The following is a 12,349-nucleotide window of genomic DNA, read 5'->3' on the forward strand; positions in this document are numbered from 1 at the left end:
CCTTCAGGTGGTCCCCATTATGCTGGGGTAGGCAGTGAGTTTTCTGCTGGACAGGAAGGTCCCTGCAGTCATTATTGTAGTTCTCAACAGACAGCCGAGTCAATTTCTCGGTCCTGCTAAAGCCCCGCACAGCCCCCTTTATGGTCTGGCAATCGTAGGGATAAAGCAGAGGCCAGCACACAAAGCAGTCATATTGGAAGCAGAGCCTGAAAGATGGTGCCTGAATGGTAAATGATGAATCTAACAGAAAATCCACAGGAGGCAGAGGAGAGGCAGAGACGAAATCCAACAAAGTTGTTCAGCAGAGGATGTCAACAAAAGGCCACTTAACTGTCACCAGCCATTCTCAGCAGCCCCCCTCCCCATCTGTACCTTCCCAGAATGGCCAATTAACTGGCCATGTGTGCAGAGAGGGGAGCTCTTTTACCGACAGAATGCCCTGCTCCCACACCCCGCCGGACCTACTCCATTATTTCGTGGGTCAGCTGCTCAGACATGCCAAGCTCTCCTAGAACCCTGGCTTTGGGAACTCTCAGACAGAAACATTAGCAAAGGGTTTAAGGGCCTTACAAAAAAAAAGCAATTACGCTTTCCACCCAGGTAACATTCAGCGTTAGTAGAAACTGGAATAAAAGAATGTCTTAGTAAACAATAGCTCAGGGATTGAAAAGAAAAACTGGGAATAGTGCTAGTCACCAAAAATACCCAGCATCTTCTCGTTCAAAAGCATCATGTTAAGACACTAAAAACAGGACACTGAAAACCCTGTGCTTGGTTTGGGGCTGGAGAGAGAGATCAAGAGCAAGAGAGAAAGAGAAAGAGACAGGAGCCGTTAAGAATTCGCCAGAATTCTGTGACAGCACTTCCAATAGAACGTTCTGTGATAATGGAAATGTTCTCTGTCTTCACTGTCCAATGGGATAGCCACGAGCCACTAGCAACTGAAGAACTGAATTTTCTATTTTAATTAATTTAATAGCCACAGGTGGCCATGGCTGCCGTATTCACAGCATAGTGCTATGGGAATTCACCAGCCCCAACACACTGCCTCCAATGGCTGGATTTGAAGCAGAAACACACAGCTGTGTTTGATCTAATACCTAATAATGGTGTCTCCCTCGAAATTAATTACTCATCTAATCATTTATGCAATAACTGTCTACCGAATACCTACTCTGTGCCAGGCACTTGCTAAAATCTGGGAATAAAGCAGTCGTATAGACCTAGCCCTTAGATTTCTGATGGGGTAAGTAGAAAATTAATTTAAAATAAACATAACAAGAAAATCCACCCACCTGCAGGAGAAAATATAAAAAAAGAGTTCACTGAATCCTTTCCTGCTAGAAGAATATACCTCGGATTTAGGATCATTTGCCTTCTGCTTGAAGTATACTAGTACCTTTTAAAACATTCCTTGAGTGAAGTTCTCGCTTTTCATTTGTCTGAAAATTCTTTCTGTTGCTGGGTTTCAATTCTAGGTTGATCATTATTTTTCTCTTGGCATGTTGAAAACATCCCACTGTCTTCTGGCTCCCATGTTTTGCTGTCAAAAGATCATCATTGGTCCGTTTACTGCTCTTTAGTAGGTGATCTTTTCTTATCCCTGGTTGTTTTGACGATCTCTTCGTCATTGATGTTATGTGGTTTTATTTTTGTGTATTCTTCAGCTACACCACAGTGTGTCTAGGCATAGATTTCTTGAGTTTATTCTGCTTGAGATTCATCTGGACTCCTGTATCTGGGGATGGCTCTCTTTCTACTATTTTCACAAATTTCTCAGTCGTAATTTTAAACTTTGCCTCTTTTTCATTCTATCACCTTCTGGAACTTTTTATTAGATATGTTAGGTCTTCTCATTCTATCCTCCAAATCTCTTAATCATTCTGCTATATTTCTACTTTATCGTCTCTCTAGGCTACCTCCTGGATAATTTCTTTGTATCAAATATCTGTTTCTTTTTTATTATTATTATTCAAATATCTGTTTCTTTATTCCAGTTAACTGATTCTCCTTCATCAGCTGAGTTTAATCTGTAATTGAATCAATCCGCTAAATTTTAAATTCCAATTTCTACAGTTCATCAATTCTGAAACAATTCCCCCCCTCCCCCCACATTTTAATACCTCTGAAATCAGGGTGTATCTTACAATGAGTGGCATCTTGCAATAATAAATGGAAGTGTTTCTGATGGCACATAGCATTCTGGTGCATCTTACAGTCAATTGTGTTTTATAGTCAACACAATATGGTATTCATTTTCACAAGTTCTATTTGATTTTTTTCAAGTCCAAATGACTTAAATTTCTTATCTATTTTAGAGCTCCTTGGTTGTTGCCTTAAATCTATAAAATATAATTATTTTATATTCTATGTCAGATAATTGCAAAATCTGAAGACTTGGCAAGTCTACTGGTATTTCTGTTGTATATTGTTTCTGCTGGTTCTTACTCGTGCTGCATTGTTTCCTTGTGCCATTCATCTGGGAGTCCGTCATTTTCTTTGGACCTTTATCTATAGGAAGCCTTGCAGCCTGGATCGAAGTGGAATTCTTCAGGGAGGAATTGCATTTACTTTTGTGAGTTGCCTGGGAGGCACTACCAACCTGAGACCAGCCTAAATTAAATTATTTGCTTGAGTTTGGGTTTTTTCTTTTTTTTTTACTACATAGTTAGCACAAATTTAGATCACAAACTCATGGGCTGGGGGCGAATTACTTGTTATTGTGAAGTCTCAGGGGATATTTTCTTCCCGCTCACCTAACACCAAGATTTTAAATCCTGGACAATGGTAGCATATTATTTGCAAGTGGGTAATCAGAGTTAGTGTTTTAAGGTCCTGGAATTGTTAGGAGAAAAGGCAGATACTGATAATTTTCTAGACTTTGATTAGTTTGCTATGTTCAAATTTGCTAGAATAAGAACTAAAAGACTACAAACAGGTAGAAAGGATAAAGATGAAATGAGAAAAGCAGGTAGGGGAATAAAGGAAAAGAAAATGAAAAAGAAAGGTTTAAGAAGGAATTTTTAAGAGTAGACAAGTAGAAAGGACATTTTTTTTAAAAAGCAACTCACCTAAATCTATTTTCAATCGTACTAAATGTAAAAGAGCTTAGCTCTCCAGTAAAAGACCAAAAAAATCAAAATAGATTTTATTTTATAAAACCTACCTATATGTATTCACAAGAGATATGCCTAAAGAATAAGAACAAAGAGAAACTTAAAGTCAAAGATGGAAAAAGGATATTCTAGGTAAATGCTAACCAAAAGAAAGCAGGTGTGGGTTTATTAATATAAAATGAACTTTGAGGCAAAGGCATTATCAGAAGAAATAAGGGAGTCACTACATAATGATACTGCTTTCAACTTCCCAAGAATATTTAACATAGAAAAATGTTCAAGAATAATTCTAATAGATAATGTGCAATCCTTCCAGAAGACAATTATAAAACTTTATTGAGAAATGCTAAGGTTCTAAACAAATCTAAAGATATACTATATTTTTGGATAAGAAAACTCAATATCATAAAATTATACATTCTCCCCAAATAGATCTTGAGATTCAAAGTAATGCCAGTCAAAAGCCCAGCAGTCCCACAAAGCTTCACAAGTTGATAAAAACATATCTGCAAACATAAAGATCCTAAGAAGAGTCAAGACAATCCTGAAGAATAATTAAGTGGGAGACCTTTCTATACCAGACAGTAATTTTTTTTAATATATTTTTATTGATCTCAGAGAGGAAGGGAGAGAGAGATAAAAGCATCAATGATGACAGAGAATCATTGATTGGCTGCTTCCTGCATGCTCCCTACTGGGGATCGAACCCGAAACCCAGCCATGTGCCCTTGACTGGAATCAAACCTGGGACCCTTGAGTCCCCAGGCTGACGTTCTACCCACTGAACCACACTAGCTAGGGCAAGACATTTTTATTTTGTCTTGTTTTTTGTTAATCCTTATCTAAGGATGTTATTTCCATTGATTTTTAGAGAGAGTGGAAGGGAGGGAGGAAGGGGAAGAGAGAGAGAGAAACATTAATGTGAGAGACACACATCTATTGGTTGCCTCCTGCACTTGCCTCAACCAGGTAGATGCTCGTGTTGGGAATAGAACCCGAGACCTTCCAGTGTCCACGCCAATTCTCTAACCACTTAGCGACACTGGCCAGGGCAGTAAGACATATTATAAAGTTATAGTAATTTAGACAGCAGAGGACTGGCACAGATAAATACCAGTAGAACATAGCACAGAAACAAACCCAAACACACTGGAAATTTTGTTTTGTGACACAGCAGATCATTATGGAGCAGTTAATTCAATAAATGTTGCTGGAACAGTTGTAGATCTATATGGGAAAAATGGAATTAAATCACTATCACACCACATACCAAAATTAATTCTAGGTAGATTAAAATATTTAAATATAAAATGCAAAGAATTATAACACACTTAGAAGACAATATAGAATAGTTTTATGACATTGGGATAGAAAATCATTTTTCTAAATAAGACACAAAAGAAAAAACATGAAGTTTCCCATAAAGGGAAAAATGGATGAAGTCAACCACACTAAAATTAAGAACTTCTGTTCTTAAGACCCTTGACAGGGAGAAGAAAGCAAACCTCAAACGGAGAGGACATATTTACAACACATAAAACTGGTCAACAATTAATTTGCATGACATATAAAGAACATCTGTGGATTCGTTTTTTTTTAATGGGCAAAAAACATGAAAGGCCATTTCACAGAAGAGGACTCACAAATGATCTATAAATATATGCAAATTAGTAATTAATAATCAGGGGAAAAACAAATGAAAACCACAATGAAATTACCACATCACACCACCAAATTGGCAAAAGTTAAAAAGTCAGTCTAGCCCTAGCCGGTTTGGCTCAGTGGATAGAGCATTGGCCTGCAGACTAAAGGGTTCCAGATTCGATTCCGGCCAAGGGCACATGCCCGGGGTTGCGGGCTCGATTTCCCCGCCCACCCGCCCCAGTAGGGGACGTGCAGAAGGCAGCCAATCAATGAATCTCTCTCATCATTGATGTTTCTATCTCCCTTCCTTTCTGAAATCAATAATATATATATATATATATATATATATATATATATATATATATATATATATAAAGTCAGTCTATACCCAGTGTCGGCAAAAACAGGGGGCAATAGAATTTCTCATCCACCCCTGGTGGAGCTTTATAAATTGATGAAATCACTTTGGAAAACAGTTGTTACCTAGTCAAGATAAAAATGTACCGCACAGCCTATACCCTGACAGTTCCACAGCTGACAATCCCACTCCCAGCCATGTGTTCTGGACTGGAACTCTTGCGCATGTGCACCAAGATACATGGTCAAGTCTGGATAAATGGAGATGGGGCTGTATTCATACCGAACACAGCAGAGTAGAGAAAATGAATCCACCATAGCTACATGCATCCAGTAGATGAACCTCAAGACTATGATGCTGAGTGAAGGAAACAAAATCAGAACACCCATTGAATGTTCCCATTTATATGTGTGCAAAGACAGGTAAAATGAAACAATATATTGTTTAGGAATATGTACACACATGATAAATATGAGGAAAAGGAAGGAAATTATTAGCACACATTAGTGGTTCCCTGGGGAAGGGAAGGAGGTGCAATTGAGGGGCAGGCATCTAAGGTTGTGTTGTGTTCTTGTTCATAAGCTGAACAGTGGATAAAGAGTGTTCATTTTATTTTTAACAGGGATAGAAGTCTTATACAGGCTCTTGTGTATTTGATGCATGTCACAATAAAACATGTTAAAGGAAATATGAGAAAGCTAAATTCTTATTTTTTCATCGTGAAAAATCAATAGGTTTGAAACCGGAAAAGTCAAGAAGTAGCAATGGAGACGCCTTATGTAGGCTTATGGATGTGAATTGTCAAGGCTAAAAGAACTCAATATGCTTATTGCTGGAGAGCAAGACACGGGAAGAAGGAAGGGGAGCAGGACTGCTGATGTCTATAACGCCTTGCAGAAATAGATGACTCTTTAAATTATTTACCTATGTGACTGGTTAAAATAAAAGCGAAGTTTAAAAAGTGGCATTTGGTACCTGGGTGGTGGCCAGGGGCTGGTGGGTGAAGGGGGAAAACATGAAAAGCCATTTCACAGAAGAGGATGAGTGTTTGACGGGGCCAGTGTTTCCATCGGGGAAAATGAAAAGGTTCTGGAAATGAATGGTGCTGGTGGCTGTACAATAATGTGAATGTGATTAACAGCACTAAACGGTACCCTTAACATGATTGAAGCGGTCAAGTTGATGTTACATCTACAAAAAAAATTAAAGCTCGAAAAAAGAGAGCGGCATTTGAGCTGAGTGAGGTGAAGTATGAAGTAGTGAATTAGCTGGAGCGGGGTGAGGAGGTGACAGGAAACCTGATTCCGGCCCGCGCCCCTTCTTTATTAAAGGTATTCATTCCCTCTGCTGCTGGGGAACCACCCTGAGGGTCTCCCAAGATTGCATGAGGCGCTCCAATATTTGCAAATAAAACTCCCAAACTAAATTATGTTTAATGTCCAAAAAGCCCCTTTGGGTGCTCATGGAAATAAATATATCAAGTGTAATCTTAAACAAAGCACAAACTGAGAGAAACAGGAGTGTCATCGTGCACAGTGCTAAAGGATTCCTTGATTAACAGAGATTTGCCAGTCTCTTAACAGAGCCAGCGCCCACAGTACATTCAAAAGGTGGTTTAATTAACAAAAATACAGGCTATCCCACCTTCCAGATATATGCCAAAAGGGTTCTTTCAAAGGAAATAAAGTAATGAAAACCAAGAAAACAGTGACCCACCAAAGGTGGGCTAATGATGCTCTAGACTAGAGTTTTAGATGCTCTTCATCATTTAAAATCGTCATTCAAAAGCCTCCCCCACCCACCCCTGCAAGAAGCCCTACTAACCATATCTCAACTAATCGCACTTTGTGCCTCCCTCTACGTAGCAACACACATTATATACGTAGATTCTAAGTCTGCACAAGCATCAGTCTGACACGAAATAAACTCCTCAGGGCCTGGGGCTGTGTTACATTCATCTGGGTGACCCCCCAAGCCCTGCATACAGCCCAGGGCACTGTCCGGACCTACTTATTCGATCCACTCACTCGAATGACTGCCTAAAGCTTAGGGAACAAACCCTTGCTTCTTGGGCCTTCACCCTTGTCTGTTTCACCAGCTCTAAATCGTCAGCTCAGAGCTCCTAAATCTCTGCTCTGTCCGGCTCCTCCTTTTTCGTTACTGGACCTCCTTCTCACCACCCACAGCCAGAGCTCTCACGTAGTGTCATCTTTAAGTGCAGTCCTCCAACACCAAGGTCTTGCCTCCCCTCCCCACGGACAGGTGTCCAATCCCAAGCCTAGTCCCAGCAATTGATGACAGGCTCTTAGGCCACCCCCTGCCACATGACTGCCTCCACCTGGGCACCCAACTGGCCTCCTTCCAATTGCAACACACCACCCTCTGACCCGCTGGTCTAGCCACCTCCTAAGGGAGCCCAGCTCCAGCCCACCTCCACCCAGTCTCTGAAGAGAAGAGGGTTTGCCCGGTGACATGCCCTGGCCCTCAGCCCGTCGCTCTCACTACCCTGTGGCGGAGGATCTGGCCACCCAGGACCACCACTCGGTGAAGTGCCCCAACCGCAGTCCAAGAGGCAAAGGGTTGGCAGCCACCACCAAAGAGGCCACTTTCTACTCTTTGAAGGAAGGGTGCCTATAGGCCAAGAGATGTAGCTGCAGCCAGGGCCAGCCGCATGGATGGGAGAGCCACCTGCCCAGCTCTGGGAGGCTCCTGTGAAGTCCCTATTGGAGGAGAGGCAAAGGTGGCCCAGACACAAAGGTGACCCAGGGGACAGCACATTCTTTCTGGAAAGGGCCAAATAGTAACTAGTTTAGGCTTTGGGGGCCCATAAGGTAAGATAGAGCAAGCATTCTCACCGAATAGTCTTTCTTAGCGTGAGAAATATAAAAATCATTCTTAGCTTTCAGGCTGTACAAAAATAGGTGGAGACTAGATTGGGCCTGTAGGCTGTAGTTAGCCTACCCATGTCTAATTGAAGAGGCAGGTAAATGAAACTATTAGAAACTATTAGAGAGCTCAAGTTAAGTCAGAGATCGGTTAGAAGCACGCTTCAATCAAATCCCGTGATCTCCAGAATGCTGGGTGCAGGGAAGGAGGCATTCATTCCTATTAGGGATAAAGGAAGAAATTATTAAGACTGCTGCTATATATTTTTTATCTCATCCTTTTATATTTCAATTTTTGTTTGTGTTTTATAAAATAGCTAATATGAGTACAATGATATTTATATAGAATTTATAAATATATAATTACGTATGTCAGGTGTGACATGCTAAATTTTTTAATTGTAGGGGTGAAGTATGAAAAAAATGCGAAGAATGCTGGCCTAATGATCTGGCACCGATCGATTTTGGAAAGCTGTATGCCGTCATGCCTTTGTCTATACAAGTGCCTCTTCTCCTAAATAGTGTTGGGTAACAAAATCTGACTTCTTAAAATAAACTAAAATTTATTTAAACCAATGTTGAGAGATATTGGAGAATTTTGCCAACCTTGAAAACAACGTGTTGTGAGAAACATTAAAAAAGCTACTTGGGCACTGCTGTGAGCAAGGTTCTGCCTGTGGAAGCTGATGTCTCGTTGGGATTTGAAAACTTTGCTGCTGCTTTTGTCACACAGACTCAGAACCATCTTCCCCCAGGGCAGGTCTTCGGGATAAGAACTCTGAGACTATGCATTGCTGGATCCATGTTTACCTCAGGCTCTCCTTGGCGTACATCAATGACATAGTCACACTGCCTGCATGTGCTGAACTCGGTCTCAGTACAACAGCAGACTTTGTGCAAAAGGGAAAGTTGTGTGTGTGTGTGTGTGTGTGTGTGTGTGTGTGTGTGTGTTGTGGGGGTGGGGGGCGGTGCGGGGAGGGGTGCCGGCAATTTAGCTCCCGACCTTACTTGATTTCATCTAAGCAGCGATGTTGGTGCATTTCCCCCACATTTTGTGAAAACGGAAATTACTAGTGCCAATGATCAAACAAGTGAGATAAATTGGATGCAACTGAGGTAGAGATGGAAATAAACATTCTGGAAGCAAATAGCCTCACTTGGACATTCATTGGATTAATCCAAGTAACTAGGTATTGATCTGGTCTGGAGAAGAATAAAACTATAAAAGATGTTAAGAACTCCGAAAGGTCGAAGATTTTACCCTGACTTCAAGCTAACAAATTAGCTTGCCACAGTTTCGTGGATGCCAGCAGAAGACACAAAACTCCTGGGTCACAGACGGAGGACTTTATTACTCATGGCTCTTGTGCCAGTTTTTGAGCCCCATTGTCCACAGAGAAGGCCAGACCACACCTGCACAGGCAGTAGGTTAACTTACAGGAGAGGAATGCTGAGTTCAGGGAGTCTGAAACCTTTTATGATTTCCAACCTTTTAAATTTGTTTGTTTGTTTTTTATGGCCCAGAATGTGGTCTTTCTTAGTGAAAGATCCATGAGAGCTTGAGAAAACGTGTATTCCTACTGTCATTGGATGGAGTGTTCCATAAATGTCAATTAGATCAAGTTGATTGATGATGCTGTTCAGGTCAACTATATTCTTACTGATTTTCTGACTGCTTGACCTATAAGTTACTGGGAGAAAGGTGTTAAAGTCTCCAGCCAGGTAGTAGATTTATCTATTTCTCCTTGCATTTCTGTCATTTTTTTCCTTGTGTATTGTGACACTGTGTTGTTAAGTGTGTACCTGTTAAGAATTGTTATGTCTTCTTGGAGAATAAAATCCTTCATTGTTATATAATCGTCTTCTTTCTCCCTAATAATTTTCCTTCTTCTGAAGTCTGTTTGTCTAAAATTAAGATAGCTACTACAATTTTACTTTTGATTAGTGTTAGCATGGAACAGCTTTCTCTATCCCTTCTCTTTTAACATATCTGAATCTCTATATTTAAACTGGGTTTCTTGTAAACAACTTAATAGTTGGCTCTTGTTTCTTTATCTGGTCTGACAATCTATGTCTGATACTTGTGTATTTAGAGCAATCACATTTAAATGTATCACTGATATTCTTGGAGAAATATCTACTGTGTTTGTAACTGTTTTATATTTATTATACTTGTTCATTATTTCTTTGGTTGCTCCTCTTTTCCTGACTTCTCTGGTTTTATTTGAACATTTCCTACAATTATATTTTATCTTCTCTATTAGAATATCAAGTTTACTTTTTAAAAAATTATTTTAGTAATTGCCCGAGAGTTTGCCATGAACACTTTTAACTATGTCAACCTTCAAATAACACTATACTACTTCACATGTAGTTTTATACCAGAGTATTCCCAATTCTTTCTGCCTATCCCTCTGACATTGCTTGAAATATATTTCATTTATTTATAAGCTATAATAATACAATACATTGTTACTGTTACTACTTTAAAGTTATCTTTTAGAGCAGTTAGGAATAAGGAAAATAAAATATTCTCCTTTATTTTCATTTATTTCTTCTCCTTCCCTTTCTTTATGTAGATATACATTTCTGACCTATATCATTTTCCTACTCTCTAAAGAACTTTTTTTAATGCTCGTGATGAATTCCCCCAGTTTTTGTTTGTCTGAGAAAGTTTTTCTCCTCTACTCTTGAAAAATAATCTCACTGGATAAGAATTCTAGGTTGGTGGGTTTTTTCCTTCCGGTTCTTTAAAATTTCAGTCCACTCTCTTCCTGCTTGCATGGTTTCAACAAGAAGTCCTCTATAATTCTTATTCTTGTTTTTCCATAGGTTAGGTGGTTTTTCCCCATCTCTGGCTTCTTTCAAGATTTTCTCTGTCTTTATTTTTCTGCAGTTTGAATGTAACGATTATATTTATTATACTGGGCAGTAAATAAATCTGCCCTTCACTCCAGAGGGAAACATTACCTCTGTCTGCTCAGGCTATTTGTTGTTCTAACATCCTTGAAAAGATAATCTAGAGTAATCTGCTTGTGCAGAAATATAAGTAAGAGGTCTATGGAGCCTTGTCTCCAGCTGATGTATAAAACATTGCGGGGGGAGGGGGGAAGCGCTGGAAATTGGTTTAAAACAGTGGTCCTCAGCCTTGGCTGTCCATTAGCATCACCTGAGCAGATCTTTACAAATCCAATGTCCAGAGATTCTGTTTTAATTGATCTGGGATGGAAATCAAGCATCAATAGTTTGCAAAAGCCCCCAGGTGACTTAGAGAACCTGTCTTAAAGATAATGAGGTAAGGTGTAATTAGTAATATATACTGTATAGATTAGCTCATTGCTTCACAAACTTGGATGGGCACATGAATTACCTGAGAATCGTGTTCAACACAGATTCTGATTCAGTGGGTTTAGAACAGCGGTCACCAACCGGTGGTCTGCGGAGCACTGGTGGTCCGTGAGGTCCGAAAGGTTGGCGACCGCTGGCTAGAGCGAGGCCAGAGATTGTTTCTGACAAGCGCCCTGATATAGCCTGATGTTTTCATTCGACTTTAAGTAGAACGGTTTTGCTCACTGGGAATATACTTCTCTTTATAATCTGTGTCCATTGCTAGACTTCATCCTTCAGGCTTTATAAACATACATGTTCAGGAATTTATCACGCATGAAAGGAGAAGGCAGCCTGACTCTGGAAGATGGTTCTTGGAATAAGAGTGTAGCCCATTCTTTCCTGGGACCCTGGGTTTTGAGATCATGAGAAATTTGAGAGACACTTCATGGTTTTGAAGAACAGAGACGTGGAACTTAGGGCCATTAAGTCCTAAGCAACAACTTTACTTTGGCTCAAATAGTGATGATAGTAGCAGTTGGAGGTGTGTCCACAAATTTGGACCCAAGTGTCAGGGAAGTAAAAAGTAAAATCCTGCCCTTGCCATTTGGGCTCAGTGGCTAGAGTGTCGTCCTGCTGACTGAAGGGTCCCAGGTTTGATTTCGGTCAAGGGCACATGCCCAGGTTGCGGGTTCGATCCCCAGTAGGGGCGTGCAGGGGGCAGCCAATCAATGATTCTCTCATCAGTGATGTTTCTAGCTCTCTCTCCTTCCCCGTTCCTCTCTGAAATAAATAAAATATATATATTTTTTTAAAGTAAAATCCTGATATTGCTGGAGCAAAAGCTCTATCGAGTTTGAGCAACTCAGGAAAACATCCTTCAACTTGTTATGATTTCTCTCTCCTTCTATTGGAACTAAGGGAAGTCATCTCTGGACCTGGCTTACTTCCCAAAGGTCATGATACATTGGCCTGTGAGACTGCAGAGCTGGCACCTGCAGCCTCCCACCTCCCTGCAG

The sequence above is a fragment of the Cnephaeus nilssonii genome (assembly GCF_951640355.1).
Source record: "Cnephaeus nilssonii genome assembly, chromosome: 12".
NCBI classification, from domain to species: Eukaryota; Metazoa; Chordata; class Mammalia; order Chiroptera; family Vespertilionidae; genus Cnephaeus; species Cnephaeus nilssonii.